General features: G+C 49.3%; 1 long non-coding RNA gene across 1 annotated transcript; it reads left to right on the top strand.

Moving 5' to 3' along the window:
* Nucleotides 1–9,079: 9,079 nt before the first annotated feature.
* Nucleotides 9,080–10,474, top strand: LOC134472763 (uncharacterized). Its single transcript, XR_010042727.1, has 2 exons — nucleotides 9,080–9,379; nucleotides 10,293–10,474. It is a non-coding gene; the product is annotated as an uncharacterized LOC134472763 (long non-coding RNA).
* The last annotated feature ends 5,265 nt before the right edge of the window (nucleotides 10,475–15,739 follow it).

The raw sequence follows: 15,739 nt of genomic DNA, 5'->3' as shown, positions 1-15,739 counted from the left end.
GCTCAGAGTGCTAATTTAGAATTTCACTTTCTAGCCCATTCTTTCCTTTAAACAAGCTCAGTGAGAAAGGGGAAGGAGACATAGAAAGAATTCAGATGAGTGATATATATATATTTTTTTTTTTCAAGGTCAACCTGAACTACATAGTGAGTCCTTGTCTCCAAATATAAGTAAATAAATAAGAAACCCTGAAGACACAGGGTTCCTTGAGAGTCATTGGGCAGGGCCAGGTCTAGAAGAACAGGGAGAGGCTGCATCTTGGGTTCCCCTTCCAAGGGCTGCAGGTCACTAGGACGTGGCAGTTGGAGGAGGAAGAAAGGAGGGGAGAAGACAGCTCAGCTCCTGCAGCTGGGGCTGCCGTGTTGCCTGATGCGTGTCACAGCTCCCTCCCCTGCTGTGCTGAGCCCTAGACCCTGGAAATGCGCAGACCTGGCTCTCCAGGCCTCACCCAGATGTCACATTTCCCTGTTGGTCCTGGCACATCTAGAGTAGGGAGGGCGTCCTGGGGAGACAGGGAGATTGTTAGAGCAGGGATCCAAGCCAGGTGCTGCAGCACACCTGTCATCTCGGTACTGCGGGAGGCTGAGGCAGGAGGATTGAAGCGAGTTCCAGCCCAGCCTGGGCTATACAGTGACTTAGCAGGACCCTGTCTCAAAATGAAAATAAATGAATAGGACTGGGGATGTGGCTGAGTACAGAGGCCCTGAATTCCATCCCCAGCTCTGCAAAAATGGGGAGAGAGACAGACTACAGGAGACTGCCCTTCATTTGTGACCATGCATCACAAGATAGCAGCAGGACACTGAGGCTTCACAAGTTGCCCAACACCTCGAGGTTCTGCCTGTGGCCCCAGGGCTGCGGCAAAGTCTTGTGTAAGGGAATTTGGGAACAGGAAGCAGCCTGAGAAAGGCCCAAGCTGTCTCCTCCTGTCCCTGAAAAGTGGGAAGGACGCGGGGATGGCTTTGCCTTCCTGGCTCCTACGACTGGGCCAGTCTCCTCAGTCACTTTGTCACCGGTCATGGCAAGACTCCATGTCATCACAATGGGCGAGCTATATGTACGGTCTCAAATGGGAAGGCTGGCTGTACTACAGACTGAAGAACCAGGCCTGTATTCACAGCACTCAGGAGGCCGAGGCAGGAAAATCGCAAGACCTTGTCTCACCAAAAAAAAAAAAAAAAAAAAAAGACAATAAAAGAGGCAGATGCAGGAAAGATCTGTCCATTCTGTACACCCAAAAGCAGGGCATGGACTTTACTGGACCAAGGAGAGCAGAGGTTCAGGGTGGAAAGGGAACGCAGGAGCCTGTGTCAACAGAGAGGGCTATCAGCCAGGCCCCATCAGCCTTCCCACCCTGCACATGGCAGGTCCTTTACCTTTCTCTCATGACTTTTCCGCACACACTGTTCTTTGTGGAGATTCGATCTGTGCAAGCCTCAACTTGCCACGTGTGGCACATACCTGTAATCAAAGCACCCAGGAGGCTGAAGCAGGAGGATCTTGAATTCAAGGCCAACCTGGCTTCACAGCAAGAGCCTGACTCCCACAAAAAGAAACAAAAAGGTAAAATCACCAACAAAAGGCACAAAAATGTCAAAAATATGACACAAGGCTACATAAAGTACAACTCCTTACAGATGAGAGATACACAGGAAGGCCCAGCACCAACCAACCGGTGGGACCCCGTGACCCCCGAGTGCATGGTGCCACTCAGGCTGTTCACCATCTCACGTGGCCGAGATGCATGGGGAAACAGCAGTGGCACCCATGTGGCACGGTGTCATCACAGTGTGGCAGCAGAGGGGGCCGTCACCTCCAGCCACTAGGACATAATCTCACATAATCTCTTATGACACCCCTTATCTGGTGTCAAGGTGTGTGGAAGACAACTCCAGTAACTCCCTTTGAATCCAAAACAAGTCCTGTGACTTTGATTATTTGGGTTCCTTATACTGGTATGCAAAAAGCTGGCTAGGATATTTCCTTCTCTCTGTAGCCCCCCAAAACAATTCCACTGCTACCTTAATTGGCTTATGTAAATTGATCTTCTGCATATATTTATCTCTGCAATTTACAGGGATGCCATTCTTGCACCTGGCCAGCCAGCTCAAGTTACTCACGTAATAGTAATAATTCCTGCCATCCTGACTATCACTCATCCCTGAGCCACCCCCCTTCTTCACACCAATATAATAAATTCTGGGAGAGGCCTAGGATGAAGGCCTTTGTCCGCATGTCTTCACGGGGACTGGACTTAGGACCCCGTGGCTGCCCTTAACCTGGAATATGTCTTGGTGTCTTCACTCTCGCCGTGGGTTGCATTGGAGGTGGTAGATTGGAACTAACTTGCTGGGATTCCAATGACGTCTTAATGGGATTACAAATATAAGTTTTGGATTTGAGGAAACTAGGAGAGGACTACAATCCTTGGATGACTGAACTCGATATTTGGTTTACAATAAGCCTGGAGCAGCAGCTGCACTGATCAGGGGCACAAGTAAGAGATGAGGTGACTCCTCAGACCCGGACCATCAGAAAAGGGAGGACTGGCTCATGCATGTTAGGTAAACCGAGGCAGCCCGTGGGAGGAGGGCTCCGCCCTGCCACCGGGAACTTGTCTCAAAGACAAAATAAATTTTTTTAAAAAAAGGACTTTGCGGGGAGGAGAAGAAAGGGAAGGAGAAAAGGAATTCAGATGTGCTGTGTGCAGGCAGCACCTCCTTACGATGAATGGCATCGTGGTGCACTGCGAGCATGAGTTAATAAAAAATACTACAATGCTTTTTCTTTTTGAGACAGGGCCTTGCTTTGCAGTTCAGGCTGGCCTTGAATTCACTGTGTAGCCCAGGCTGGCCTCGAAAACTCAGAAATCCTCCTGCCTCAGCCTCCCTTAGTGTTGGGATTGCAAGCATGTGCCACTACACTGGCATAAACATTATTTTAAAAGCCCACACAGCCACTTGTCTTCCACCTACTGGCAGGTTTGGGGTTCTGGAAGAATTCAGAAGTGCAAGGTCAATAGCTGCCTCTGCACCCTGGGGTGTGAAATCCCAACTCCATGCAGGAACCCAGCAGAAGTGGCCAGGATCCGCGCTTCCGGATGCCTGTCGGGTCTTCCCGTGCAGTGGTGATGCGAGCTTGAACTGCACCCCTTTCCCTTGGAAGGCCTGGCTTTGCATCTCGTTGCTAGGAGCAGGTTGGGGAGGGGGGACCCCTAACCTGAGTGGCACATCATCATCCTTGCGCTGGCTGTGGAGAGTAAAGTGGAGGCTCGGGGGAAGACGGGGAGAGAGGGGCCCCTGCAGCCTAGCGCCAGGCATCCTGGGGACACTGCCAGCCCCAGGTCTGCGGGCAGAGGAGAGCGCCAGCCTCAGATCTGCAGCTTCTGGATCAAGAAGAACGCAGATGCGGGTAGAAGGGCCTCTTTTCCCTTCAGCCTCTACTGTTGTAAGGGGTGACCTTGTCCTCAGCTTCCCTCCCCGCCCTGACCCTTTGGCTGTACAGAAGCTCTGCTCAGGAGGTTAGGAGGTGGACTGTCCATCTATAATCCTAGCCAGCACCCTTCGAGGCTGAGGCAGGAAGCTCACAAGGTCAAACACAGCACAGACAATTGAGATTTAGCAAGACCCTGTCTCAAAATAGAAAGAAAAGAAAAGAAAAAAGAAAAAGAGACAAAAGGGGTACGTAGCTCAGAGCAGAGGCCTTGGGTTCAATCCCCAGTGCTGCACAAACAAAACCCAGGGCCCCCACAGGCCCCTCCCGGCTCCAGTTGTGAGTGACAGAGGCCGCTGTGCAGTCTGCCTCTGCGGACACAAAGCCTGTGGGTCTAGCATAGGAGAATGAGGTGTCTGCAGAGCCCAGGCAGGAAGCGGTACCAGGAAGCTGAGGTGAAGATGTTCTGGAGAAGCCGCGCCCTGGCGGGTGGCCACCCACCCAGCAGCTGTCCCTGGAAAAGCCTTGTCACCACAGCCCCTCGGTGGAGAGCTCTGCGGAAGCCTGGCTCCTAAGGCCACCTGGACTCAAACTCAGCTCCTCCCCGCAGTGCGTGACGCAGAAGGCTTTGGATTCCAGTGCAACTTCTATTTGCTTTGCACAAGTTGGAAAACGAGTCACAGTAAAAACCCTTCTTTGTACAGAAGGACTGCCTGTCTCTGTCTGTAGCGACATGGAAAGGTTCCCTGAAGCCCCTAAAGGATCAGGGAAAAAGTGAAGAAGTCGGACCCGAAACTGTATTCAAACCAGACACAGCCACGGGGCGCAGCAGGAATGGGGCTTCACCCTGGAAACCCTCGAATGACAGCCTGGGAACGATATGATTTTTTTTTTTTTTTAAATTTCAAGATGATTTCGTGTTTTAGCTGAGCATAGCAACACCTCGGTAATCTCAGTTTTCTGGAAGGTTAAGGCAGAAGGATCAAAACTTCTGCTCAGTGTGGGCAACCTATGGACTAAGCGAGACCTTGTTTCCAAAAAAGCGGGGGTGGTGGTTTGAGGATGTAGCTGAGTACCAAGGTCTTAGGTTGTGTCCCCCATACCCCCAAAAAACTATTTCCTGCTACATTGAAGCTGTTATACTTTGCTTGTACTAACAACAACAAAGCCCTACATAACGCAGCTTTTGAAGCTAAGATGGTCTATGAGGTGGAAATAACTGAAAGGTACTCTCAGACCTTTTCTGAAGGCTCTGGGCTTCAGGAGCAGCTTTGTCTGTGTTCGCTGGCCATTTCCTTTCAGGTACAAAGGCCACAATTCCTTTCCTGCAGGGCATCCCTGTCAGAGGATCCCACCACCCAGCTGAGCCTCAGTCAGGAATCCAGTGCGTGCAGGAAGTGGGGGAGCACCTGCCATGCTTCCTGAGCTAAGAGCTGCGCTACCAAAACACAGGTTTGGTTTAGAAGTTTATGCCTAAGTCCTTTCCCTTGTAAGACAAAAGAGAAGCCAGGCGCGGTGGCACTTGGGAGGTTGAGGCCAACCTGAACTACATAATGAGACCCTGTCTCAAAACAAAACAAAACAATAAGAAGAGAACGCAGGTGATGAGATTGGTCCCCTGATGTACTCCATCGTGTAAATGTGGGGTGGTTTGTTTCCTGCTGTAAACGCTGGGCCACCCTTTTTCCTTTTATGTTGATGCTGTAGTCACATCAGGCATCTCTTTTCTAAAGCAAAGCAGCTTTGACTGAGTGGAGACCTGCTAAGGAGAACAAGCTCCCACAAGGATGCTTCTCCTTTTCCAGAGCCCCCACCCCCTACATCTGAACATGCAAAGTGCACATAACCTCATCTCGGAGGAATACGTGCTGGGGCCCAGGTTTTAGCTCAGAGGCACAAGTGCCTGCCTGGCAAAAAAGGAATGCATGTTGGACAGTGTGTGTGCCTGTGCACAGGTAACCCTAAAAATACACACTGCGCTCCCATTTGTTTGTTTGTTTGTTGCCTTTTTGAGACAGCTTCTCACAATGTAATTCAGGCTGGCCTTGAATTTACTTTGTAGCACTGATTGGTCTTGAATTTGCAACAGTCCTCCTGCCTTGGCCTCCAGAGTGCTGGGTTTATGTGCATGTGCCACCACACCTGGCTAGGCCCTTTCTTCTTTCTTTCTTTCAGTTTAAATCTGGGTACTCAGAATCAAACTCAGGACTTTGCACTTGCCAGGAAGACTCTTATGCCACTAAATCTCTAGCCTCACACCCTTTCTTTGAAAATGCTGTGACATGAATCTTTCCTACCACAATCACAGACAAAAGGAAAAGGACCTTCAATTATTTTAACTTGAGTATTTTAAACTTTTGACATTGATTACTTTTTCATCTAATGATTTTCATTTTCTAAACATTGTTTGATTCTTTTTGGTAGCACTGGGTATTAAACCCAAGGACTTAATACTGAACTATATCTGTAGCTCTTTTTAAAACTTTTTAATTTAAGGGCTGGGGATTTAGCTCAATGGTGTAAACGCCTGCCTGGCAAGCCCAAGGTTATGAGTTCGATCCCTGGTACCAAAAAAAAGATTTTTTTTTAAAAAATTTTGAGACTCCATAAATTGATAAGCTGCCAAGGCAGAACTCAAATTTATGATCGTCCTGCCTCAGTCTCCCAGAGTACTGAGATTACAGGTATGTATCACCACATCCAGCTTATTTATACAATGTTATAGCCTTCATTCATAAGGCTTCTACCAGAATTTTTTGAACTTTTGAATTTTTTTTTTTTTTGTAAAACTTAAGTATAATACCATTTTCTTTCTTTTGAGACAAAGTCTCAAAAGTCTGTGTAGTCCAGGCTGGCCTTGAACTAGGTAGTCCAGGTCAGTCTCCAACTCACATGATCCTCCTTGTCTCAGCCTCCCAAGTGCTGGGTTTACAGGCATACACCAACATGTTCAGCCAAAATTTTAATTTATTGCAATTACTTAATTTAACTGCATGTGGCCAGAAGATATTACATCGGAGAAAGCAAATCAGAGATTAATTTCTGGTAACAACATGCCAAAAACATTCAAGCCCCAGCATTAAGCTAAATATATCTTCCCTGTCTTAGTATGGGGAAGTAAACTAACTGAGGGTTAGTGACTGGGCAACTTTGCCCGAATGAAAACATCAGTCCCAGCCCTCTCTAGAAACCCTGCTTCCGGATGAGCTAGCAACCCTTTTGTGTTGTTGTTGGAGTTGTTGTTTTATTTTACTTTTGGTCTTTTTGAGACAGGGTCTCACTATGTAGTTCAGGCTGGCTTGAACACACTTTGTAGCCCAGGTTGGCCTCCAACCCATGGTGATTCTCCTGCCTCAGCCTCCCAGGCACTGGGATTACAGACTTGTGACACTGTTAGGCTGTTCCTTTTTTAAGAATTTATTTTTTTTTTTATGAATACGTGTTTGCAGGACATAACAGTGGCATTCACTGTGGGGAGCGCGTGCATATCCATCACACATTCCGACTCCTTTTGGGAGTGTCACCATGGCTGACACGGCCCTGAACGAGTTTCTGGGTTCTTGTGCACAGTGGACAAAGAAAGGGACGTGGCTCGCAACAGTAAGGAAGAAGCAGGAGAGTTTAGCAACGTCTGATGAGGCGACGACGCACTCTGAATGTGCTGCCCTAGGGATGCAAAGGGAATGCGCAGGGGCGCTGAGGGCCCCGGTCCACGGTGCTTCCCACTGGTCTTCCAGAGTGTGACTGACAGCATGATTGGCAGAGGGCTGAGTGATGTCCGCTGCCACGTCATCCTTTCCCATGATGCTCACTGGAACCCTAGCTCTGCTGTCTTCTGGGAAGCTCTGCTCTTCCTAAGCAGGAGTGTGGCAGGCTCTGTGGGGCCTGTGTGCCTGTGGTTTTGGCTGAAATTGCCTTCAGGGAGGGATCCAGGTGGAAAGAAAAGCATCCCCCAATCCCAAATCTTAATGAACCCATCCAGGTTCTCCAGGTCTCACCCCAAACTTTCACCAGGGGCTTCAATAGAGTGGCACTGAATCTGGGTAGGGGGTCCCTCTGGGATGGCCCTCAGGTCTAACCTTGTGTTGTCTGTCCCAACACAGGCCCATCCTTGCTGCCCTGCGACACTTACATTATGCTCTGTATTTTTTTCTTTCTTTTTTTGAGACAGTCTTGCTATGAGCTCAGGCCGGCCTCAGACTCACAGCGATCCTCCTGCTTCAGCCTCCAGAGTGCAGAGATTACAAACACGCACCACTATGCGGTGGTCCACCTTTGTCCACAGAGCAGAGTGTGGGTTACCACAGCCCTTCTCCGGGTCTTTCACTGGGGAGGGAGCGAAAGTTCCAGCCCTCTCCTGTCCTGTGCATCTTTAGGTTTCCCTAAAGCATGCTGACAACATGTACAAACATGACCACATGTGACCATGCCGCCACCACTCCCAGGTCTGCACTAAGGAGCTGCTGAGCACATACTTGTCAAGTGACTCAGAATCCTGGGGACACTGAGGCCCTGCTCAGCCAGGAACTGATGTCAACATCACTACTTCACAGTGGTGTCACAACCATCAGCATACTTTAAACATTCACAACAGGAATAGGATTCTTTCTGGTGTTGAGACGAGTTCTCACTATGGAGCCCAGGCTAACCTTGAACTCATAGCAGTCATCCTGCCTCAGCCTCTCAAGTACAGGATTACAGGTGTGTGCCAGCACACCTGCTTCTGAGCCCCTTCTTAAATTTTAATTTTTTTTAAATTTTGAGACAGGGTTTCACTAAGCTGCTAAATCAGATTGCCCAGGATGGGCCAAATTTGCGATCCTCTTTCCTTCAGAATAGATTTTTTGAGGCCTTTATTCAACATCTTTCTATACTTGGGGATCACTTTCCCCCAGTCCTATAAATCGCTCTCCATTGGGTCAATTTTATACATTATTATGTATAAAAATGGTTCTTAGATTATAGTTTAGCCAGGAGTGGCAGTGCACACTTACAATCCCAGCACTTGGGAGGCTGAGGCAAGAGGAGTTCGAGACCAGCCTGGACTACATAGGGAGAGACCCTGTCTCAAAAAAATTAAGTTAGGCAGCCTTACTGCTGAGGACAACAAAAGATTCTGGAAACAGGTCACTTGCATTTGTTACCTTATATAAAGGCAAAACAGCCTCAAGCTGAAAGGTGATCACTGGTCATTTGCAGGTGTCAAGTTGGTATTTGCTGCCTGTGCCACCTGGAGCTCTTCTGCAGGGCTCCGTGGGTACTCAGGTCTAACCTTGAGGGCCGCCTGCGTCCTTCTGGGTGACCTCAGTGTGCAGTTCGAATCCTAAATTGGAGCGCGCGCTATGCACAGCGAATGCAGCTCGTTGTTATTTAACGTGAATGCAGGGACATTTCTTGCCCGCACTGGAAGCAGAGCACCTAGGGACTTCTTTGCCTAAGGGTCCCCCACTCTTTCCGTCGTTGCCATCAGAGGGCACCGCAGCCGGCTGTTGCCCAAACCCCTGTCGCTGGGGCACGCAGCGCCGCCGGCCTTGCTAAATTCGCGTCACGCCGGGCGGCCGCAGAGCGTCGCCTTTGCTTCCTCCTCTTGGGGAGCGGTCCGCTCCGGACTTTCCCTTCTGCCGGCGGGGGGCTGGGGAGAGGGTTGGGGTGGGACAGCCGAGGGCTTTCCTGCTCCGCGCCTGAGTCACAGCGCTGCGCCCAGAGGCGATGCCACACCGGGCGTATAGGACCCGGGCTCAGCTGTGCGTCCTAACATCTGTCCGTCAGTCCGTCCCTCTCGGACTCTGAAACTCCGGTCTCTAAGCTCTGTCCCTTTGCAGGCAGGAAGCCAGGACGAATGGCCGCCGCAAAGCCCACCCGGTGGGCAGCGGTCGCCCGGAGCCGCCCCTTCCCTCCAGGAGCTCCCCCGCTCGCCGCTCGGGGTGCTTAAGTGCTGCCTGCCGGGGTGAGGGGGTGAGCAGCGCCTGCGCAGGCGCGGAGGAGGAATCGCAGCGTGCGGGGAGCGCCCGGGATCGGGATCGGGATCGGGATCGGGATCGGGATCGGGATCGGGATCCGGAATGCAAACAAGGAAGCTTCCTGCGCGGGGACGCTTAGGTCCAGAAGCGGCTGCAGATAGGCAGCCGGAGGAGCTGGGCACTGGTCTGCCTTCTGCTCAGGTCCACGCGGGACTTGCGGGCCTTCTTGGGATCCGAGCGGAGAGGAGCTATGACACTCACTCTCCTGGCTCACAAGATGCTTGTGCAGAAAGCCAGAGCTGGCCGGGCACAATCCCAGCACTCTGGAGGCCTAGAGGCCAAGGCAGGAAGATAGATCATCTGGAGTCTGAGGCCAAAATTCAGAAAAGTCTTTCTCTCCTATCACAATCTGGAAATGAGAATGCGTCCAGCTTTCCCTTCCGTTGTGTTAAAGCCGTAGCCTGAGGGGGGGGGGGGGCCCACCCTGAGCCTTGCATTGCAGGAGGAGAGGCCTGGGGGTGGCAGGGGCCAGCGGCGGAAGCACCCCTTTGTCCCTTACCACCGGGTCACTGCAGGCACCCGATTGTGAGGAAGCAGAGACACAGTCTTTGCCGAGGCAGCGTGTGCAGTGAAGACAGATCTTGTGCCCATAGGAAGGGGACCAAAACATGTGGGAGTGAAAGAATCAGGAGGTGTCAGGTGCTGTACCAGGGGCCCACAGAGAAAGTATGCCTCATGCAAACGCCTAATAGTAATACTACAAAGTCACCAGGGAAAGAGCTGCTGAGACAGGGACAATTCACTCTTCACTCGAGAGCTCTGGAGCATTATGTAGGCAGGTTTAGCGCACCTGAGTGCATTCATTATTTGATGCTTTTTTGTTTGTTACTCCCTATATAGTCCAGACTGGCTTCAGTGTCTCAGCAGCCCTCCTGCCTCTGCCTCCCCAGTGCTGGGATGGAAGGCGCGCACCACCAAGACTGATGACAGCATACTTCCGTTTAAAGTGTTGATAAAGCAATCTACATCTGGCTAAAAGTTTGGCAGAAAATTGAAATTATTAAAATCTAGGATAATCTGCATATCATTTGAATTCTAAATAGAACATAAATGTGTTACCTATAACCACAGGTCTTATAGCTACCTATACTCTTAGGGGTGTGTTCTGGGGATTGATCAGCAATTCACACTGAGCTACACCCGAATCTGACTTTTTAATGTTTCATTGTGAGATAGTCTAGCTGCATTGCCCAGGTCTGGCTAGAAATGGCAACCTTCCTGCCTCAGCTTCCATGAATGCTACTATGCACTATCATGATTGGCCCTAACAACTTCTTTATCCCAATCTGGATGGATGATATTGTAGGTTTATGTTAGGAAAGTAAAGGTGACCCCTAAGACTCCATTTAGCACTCTGGAGCCCCACAAAAGAAAGAAGTGATAGACCAAGGCTGTATTGTTGTTATTGAAGTTATACTGAGCATCCTGTTTTGAAGAAATTCTTACCCACACTCACATGTGTTTGTACATTTTAAGTAAGATATTTCAATGTTTTTGTACTCCTTCCCATAAACCCGAGTGATATGTGGACACTTCTCAAAAGCTCATTTCCTGAAAGCTAAGGTATTTAGGAGTGGAGATGTAGTGCTGTGGAACGAAATCAGAAAGTTCCTAGTTTTTATGAAGGAGAAACTGTGCCAGTCTTTGTAGAATAACCTACTCTAAGACTTTCCACCAGCTCTGATTTTGGACTTTGTGGTGTTTTCTGTTTTGAGATGGGGTAGCGGGGTCTCACCAAGTTACCCAGATGGGTCTGGAACAGTTGGTCCTCCTGCCTCAGCCTTCCTAGTGTTGGGATGACTGGTGTGCCCCAGTGCAGGCTTTCACTAAGAAGGCTGAAGGTTCTGGGCACCTTGGCTGTTTACCACTACTGGTGACTTAACTGAAGTGAATCCCACCCCCTCATCACCTGCATAGCCCAGCACCTTGGATATCTGCACAGACTCCATCCAGGTGATGCTGGTTCAGGCTGATGTGCAAACTCAGTAGACAGTGGGTGGGACAGGAGGAGGAGGAGGAGGGGGAGGGGAAAAGGGAGGGGAAGGAGGTGGAAAGATGGTCCCTGCATCAAAGAGAGCTCACTGTGGATCCCTTTAAAATAGCTCTATGGCTGAGCACAGGCTTATAATCCTAGCAGTCCTAGAGGCTGAAGCAGGAGGATAGCAAGTTCAAGGTTCCTACACACAGTTGTTAGCGTAACCTAGTGATTTGGTAAGATCTTATCTCAAATTTAAAAAAAAAATTTTTTAATTGGGAGTAGAGCTGGGTGTGGTGGCGCATACCTGTAATCCTAGCACCTGAGAGTCTGAGGCAGGAGGATCACTGAGAGTTCAAAACCAGCCTGGGCTACAAAGAGCTCAAGGCCAGCCCGATCTGTCTGAAAAAGACAAATAAATAAATTAAATAAATAAAGCTGGGGAAGTAGCTCTTACTGTTACGGGGTTTTTTGCTTTTTTTTTGGCTGTTATTAGTTCTTTAAACGAAACTATTAAGGGCCACAAAAACACAGGTGTGACTTCCTGACTTTCTAGTTAACACAGCCCCCACCAGAAGCGGCAGTATGGATGACCTCTGTGATGTCATGGTGATGTATAGATTTTGGTTCTCATCTCCAGTTTCCTGATCATAACCCCCTCTCCAAGCCCAGCCATGAAAAATAGCATTTCCCTTCCCGGACATGAATCTTCTGCTGCCTTAACTCTCACAGCCAATTTAGGAAATTCTCTGAGCCACCCTATATGGCAGAGGTCAAAAGGTGGCCTCCCTGCAGGGAGTCCTGCCCCACACCCCCAGAGAGTAGAGTATGCAGAGAGGCCAAGAATTTTTATGATCAGCCCATTATAAATTTTCCCTGAGGGGCTGGGGAATTAGCTCAGCGGCATAAGCACCTGCCTGGCAAGTGCAAGGTCGTGAGTTCAATCCCTGCTACCACCAAAAAAAAAAAAAAAAAAAAAAAAAAATTTTTTTCCCTGAAAGCCAGGTGTGGTGGTGAACTCCTGTAATCCCTGCACTTGGGAGGCTGAGACAGGAGGATGGCTGCAAATTCAAGACCAGACTGGGCTATGTAGTTCAGAGCCAGACTGGACTACAGCAGAGACTGTCAAAAAAATAAAAAAGAAAATGTTTGAGTTTATTAAGTTAACCAAACCTGATGTGAGGCTGGTATAAGCCCAAGTCATAGAAGCACAGGTAAAAATAAAGCAGCATTGGACAAAGCCCTCAGCCTGCAGGGTCAAATAGATGCTAGTGTTAATGGACAAGGTCCAAACTGGGCTGGATACTAGTGTCCACTGCCACAGGAATTGCTTGCTTGCTAATGGGGAAAAATCCCTATAGTTTTTTTAAAGTCTCACTATGTAGTTTAGACTGACCTTGAGTTCACACTATGTAGCCCAGCTGGCCTCAAAAATGCCAGGAATCCTCCTGCCTCAGCTTCCCAAGTGCTGGTATTGTGATTGTGCTTTACTTTGCCTGATTTCTGGTAGCACTGTGATAGGAATTGTGACACCTTCCTGAAATATCAGTATCCTCTTACACCCATCTGCTTTTGTGTCACAAAATATAAAAATAATCCTTTGCATCTGTTTCCAGTATTGATTTATGGAAAATGTGGCACATGAACGTTTGTAGTGCTTAGTACTTTGACACAGCATGTTCTTTGATCCTAATTTTCCCAGGGGCCAACCCACAAGAACTATGGCAGTATGTGACTAGAAATAAAGAGCAAAATGGGTAACAGGAAGTAGGGCGATGTTCTCAGGTGAGAGGGGGCACCAGGAGGTGGTGAAAGGCGGCTGCGTCATGCATGTGACCAGCTCCATTCAAAGGATGCGAGCCGCACTGCAAACTGCACCAGTAAAACCAAGTGGCAGGCCAGCTGTGAACAGCAGCAAGCAAATTCAGCAGCGTCTCCTCCCTCGCCTCTCTCAGTCCACAGCTGGCGGCTTCCTGTCAAGCAGCCCGAGGCCTGCAGTCTCTCTGTTAGCGCAGCCCACTTCTCCCCTGCACAGGGCTGCCAGGTTATGCAAAAGAAGAAAGTGTAGCCATGGAAATGGTGCTAGCGGGGTGCTGTGGACACCAGGGTGATCACAGAGTCCACCTTGTGAGCAGCCTTCTGTCCCCCAGCTGTGAGTCTTCATAGAGTGCAATGCCCAATAAGATGAAGCTGTGGTATTAGAAAGCCAGAAAACCACATTTATAAGCACAGCTAAATGGAACGCAAGATGTGTGGTGCACACCTGTGATCCCAGCCATCGGGAGCCTGAGGCAGGAGGGTTGCCATGCATTCAGGGCCAGCCTGGGCTACGTAGTGAGACCCTGTCTCAAAAATAACAAAACAAACCAGAACGTAAACATGGCCAATTAAAATAATTAAATTTAAAAAGAGAAAGTAAACGTGGCTGAGTCAGCCAATGGCTTCCTGCAAATGCACTGTGCTTTGCCAGGCTCTGACCTCAGGCTTCTCTGGGGGCTTAGGGAAGCAGAATCACTGGTGAGCAGAGACTGTGAGAATGAGGGGGCTGAGGAGGGAAGAGAAGGTGCCCCGCTGCCTCAGCCTCCCAAACCCTGCAAATGGCAAAGGGCCAGAGTCACTTAGGGAAGGTACTGCACAAGGACAGCAGCCACTTCCAGTGAGTGAAAGAGACACTTTGAATCCTGGGAAAGGAAAGGTCACCCTACAAGTACCCCGAGACCATGGCTCAGTCTTTATAGCAGAAGACCATCGTGCCCTCGTGCCAGACACCAAATTAAATTCCCCTTGGGTGAAAACCAAGGACATCTCTGGGCGTGGTGGTGCACTCCTACACTCCCATCATTCAGAAGGCTGAGGCAGGAGAATCACCATGAGTTCAAGGCCAGCCTGTACTACATAGCAAGATCCCATCTCAAAACAAAAAAGTCCCAAGAACACCTGCACATACATGCACACATACAGGAGCTAGTGTGAGCACACAGAAATCAAACTGAGCTAGTGTACACCAGTCATCCCAGCAATGGGGAGGCTGAGGCAGGAGGATCAAGATTTCAAACCAGCTAACCCAAATAACATCATGAGACTGTCAAAAAAAAAAAAAAAAAAAAAAAAAAAAAAAAAGACATGAAGGAAAAGGAAGAAAGGGACAGAGAGAGGAAGGGAGGGCAAACTATATTGACACCGACAGAAAATCACTGAATATTTCTTTCACTGCTGATGGTGCACAACATTGTAAGTTTAAGAGCACTGTAAGAAATCCCAAGGGACATGATTATGCCGTCCGGCTGGCCTGTACCAGTGTTAGTGGAAAATTAAGAAAACCCTAAGGAGAGATTCAAATGTCTATCAGGGTGATATATAACAGATAAGTCAATACCTTTTAAAATGCTCCGTGAACATTTTAGCTCTGCAGCGTAAGCACCTGCCTGGCAAGCTCGAGGTTGAGTTCGAAAACCGATACCAAAACATAAAATTCTCCACGAGGCATAGTGGTGCAGGCCTATAATCCCAGCACTGGGGGAGGCTGAGGCAGGAGGATCATGAGAGCTCAAGGCCAGCCTGGGCTATGTAGTTAGGCCCTTTCTCCAAACAAACAAACAAGACACCCTGACCCAAAACAGAAAATAAAAAGAGATGTCAGGGCAATGCAGATATTGAGTGGTGCTGCTGGGTTCAGTGTCCAAACACACACACACACACACACACACACACACACACACACAGAGGCATGCGTGCGCGCTATGAACACATTCCTCTCACTCCATGACTCCGGTGCAGGAGCATCTGCAGCGTGCCTTCCTTCAGTGAGTTAGCCAGAGCGCTTGCTTTTCCTGAGCTGGCAACAGACAAGGAGCAGGAGGACCATCGCCTCGCCGCGCGCGGCAGCAGCCCTGAGAACCTTTCTGGGAAGCAGCCATCCTTGCCAGCACTGTGAAGTGTTTATGTGCTCTGGCCTGCGCTCTCTGCTTCCAGGAATCTATCATCAGCAAGGAGCTCAGAATTCATGGGCTCCTGATGCACCTTTCAGCACTGCTGTCTGCAGTCCCGCCTGTCACCCGGCCAGGGCCTCTTTGCCCGAGTGGGCTCTGAGGGCTCCTGGTGTTTTGTTTTGAGAAAGGGTCTAAGATGCCCACGCCAACTTTGAAGATCTTTCTGGTTCTTTCTTTTCTCTTTCTTTCTTCCCTTCTTTTCTCTTCCTCCCTCTTCCTTCCCTCCTTCCTCCCTCCCTCCCTCCCTTCCCTCTTTGTGTTTCAGGCTGATTTCTTTAGAAGCAACTCTGCCAATTCAAAGTATTCCAGATCTTTCTTGCATT

Source organism: Cavia porcellus, unplaced genomic scaffold (assembly GCF_034190915.1).
Source record: "Cavia porcellus strain 051 isolate PalLab524CR breed Dunkin Hartley unplaced genomic scaffold, mCavPor4.1 scaffold_24, whole genome shotgun sequence".
Taxonomy (NCBI): domain Eukaryota; kingdom Metazoa; phylum Chordata; class Mammalia; order Rodentia; family Caviidae; genus Cavia; species Cavia porcellus.
This window is presented reverse-complemented; position numbering and strand designations above follow the sequence as displayed.